Here is a 2500-nt window from a genome sequence, read left to right as displayed (position 1 = left end):
ATCGATATCACTCCTGGGTTCAAACCATTTACGACTAAAAGATGTTCCGCTATAAGGGTTTATCCAAGCCCTTATTTTCTTAGAAATGCCGCTTCAACTGTGATGGATGATGTTAAGGCGTCTTTAAAACAAGTAGGGCCAAACTCGTCGTCTGCTGAGTAGTGACCCTTGCTTTGGAAGAAGCAAGACGAAAATCCTGTGTCCTGTGTATACGATCATTACTGTCTCCCAACAGTGCACCAGTTATTTTTGCGGTTTTCCAATCATTTTTGGAGTACCTTGGAAAAAAACAATCTTGCCCGGCGAGCCTACCGCAAAGAGCAGTAAATACGTGAAAAGAACTCCACAAACATAACTTGGAAATAAGTTCCAAATTTGGCAAACGCTGCAATAAAACGCAGTGCAGCCAAGGATTGAAATGAAAAGTGCAATGATCAACGGTCTGCAACAATTATCCTCTCTTAGGAGTCCATTCGTAGACATTCCCAGCAAGCGCATTCCTTTTCGACGCCCTCATTGTGCGATAAGCCACAGCGCAATGCAAACATGTCACTGTGGAACAAAGTTCCGATTGTAATGCTATGTTAGTTGCAGTTTGAGCGATATCCGTTTAAACAATAGCTTTACGGATGTTGAGTTCTGTCAAAGATCTTATGGCTGATTGGTCCGTGATCATATTAATTTGTTCGCGCAAAGGTCATATTTTACACGGTCATTCAAGCAATCAATCACGCAATGAAGTGTGGTCATGCGGCCACGGTGTCATTGATCATTGGATCTCCAGTAATGATGAAATTGGAGTTATGTATCAAAATCCTGTTTCCAGTGCAACCCCGAGCATGACTGAGCTGCAATAAAATGATCCTCCAGCCGATAAAAATTTCAAACGCAGTCCTAACCCAAATGTTCGACGGCTTCTTGAAGATCAGTCTTCATTGCTATGATAGTCCGGCATTTGTTACTGCATAAACTGAAACGATTGCCGAAATGTTTTCATACTCCTTTGTAAGAACTGGATTCACGAGGAAATGTATACGAGAGTTCACTTTGGCACCCTGCCCTCTATTGAAGAAAGGTTGATCTTCGTTCACAACAAATAAAGAATGCTTCATGAGCGCCTCAATATGTCATCGGTTTACATTATCTCTCAAGATATCAGAAAATATCAAAGAGACTTGAACGCCACACGCGGCAGTACAATATCTGTTTGCAACATCTATCAAGCAACAATGAGCAGATTTCCACATGACTGACCTCTTATCGTCTAATATTCTTCGTTTATGCTAATCTGGCAAGAGGCCAGTATGCGTACCAACAAGGATCCCATTGGTTCACAACTGACTGAAATTCAGGGGAATCCCCTAAAGTTCTAAGATGAAAAACCTCGTCATTGTCAAGGAGGGAGCGCCGAATTTGTTTCTACGCCACATGAACACTTCTATTGTCGAGTCACTCTAACTTACTTTCTGAACCTGAAGCCCCGGCTAAATGCGACAAAACATTTATTAAATTAGCAAGAGATAAGAATTGATCATCACTAGGACTTCCAAGTGAGAAATCATGCTTTTGAATACGTTTTAAAAGAACAACCCCGGTGAGCATAAATCGCACTTTAATTTTAGCATGTCGAGACTTCTGTTTGCTCGCTCGCTCGCCTGGTAAAATGCTGTCTAAGTGTAGTATTTCGGAGCTGAAAACTGTAAACAACTAAAAGTCCGCCACCTCTAAAATCGGGCGTCAATGCGCTGGCCGCAAAATAAGAGGCCTGGAACCTAATATATTACGCTCCTCCCGAACAAATGGGAAATCGCTATTAAACAATGGAAACTACATACGTAAGCAGTGTTCAGTGTTCGCCATGAAATCTATAAATGGCAATTATATTTTACGAATAAGTCTTTGAGGTGCTTTCCTTTCTCGACGAGGGTAACTTGGTACTGACTGTGGTGACAATGATAACCCTGGGGTGCTTGTCCTCTGCTGAGTATCTCCTAATACTGATTCCTGTCTCCCCTTACGCACTAGCTGTTCCCCTCTATTCCCTGCAACAACACCATTCCCAGGACTTGGTGCGCTAGACTCGCTTGAAAGTGGCTCGGGAGATACCAGACAATCCTCCGCTGCTTGGGACTCCACCGACTCCTCTCTACCGCCAACCACCGAACCCAAAGCGGGGTTGCAACCCGTTCCTTTTAAGTGATCCACATGGACAAAACGAATTTGGTTCCCACAACGAACAAGATAGGTGCACGAACCTTTCACTTGGATGATCCGCCCCGGAATCCACTTTTCAATTCCTCTTCTCCAGTTACGAACCAGGACAACTTCCCTCATCGTGGTACTCTTTCTGTTTCACCTGTTTTCCTTTCACTGCTCGTTGTTCATATTTGGTTTCAGTAGTGTGAAACAGTTTCTTGTTTTCCGTCCCAAGTAAAGTTCAGTTGGTGATTGTCCCGAGACAGTATTCGGTGTGCTACGATTCAGAAGAAGAAAATTGCCT

The 2500-nt window shown here is 43.2% G+C and overlaps 1 protein-coding gene across 5 annotated transcripts in view; it reads right to left on the bottom strand.

Moving 5' to 3' along the window:
- The window catches only part of LOC137986024 (TNF receptor-associated factor 2-like), a 100059-nt gene that overhangs the window by 52710 nt on the left and 44849 nt on the right, over window positions 1-2500 (bottom strand). The window contains exon 1 of one of the 5 annotated variants that reach the window (XM_068833440.1): window positions 1-1282. This exon is cut by the window's left edge and continues 4223 nt beyond it. The exons of the other annotated variants lie outside the window; for them this stretch is intronic. The gene's annotated coding sequence lies outside the window, so the exon portion shown is untranslated. Of the gene's footprint in view, window positions 1283-2500 lie in introns of those variants that run through there. 5 annotated transcript variants of the gene reach the window in all.

Source organism: Montipora foliosa, chromosome 2, assembly GCF_036669935.1.
Source record: "Montipora foliosa isolate CH-2021 chromosome 2, ASM3666993v2, whole genome shotgun sequence".
In the NCBI taxonomy this organism is placed as follows: Eukaryota; Metazoa; Cnidaria; class Anthozoa; order Scleractinia; family Acroporidae; genus Montipora; species Montipora foliosa.
Note: the sequence above shows the minus strand (reverse complement) of the source record. Positions and strands in the feature narration are given on the sequence as shown.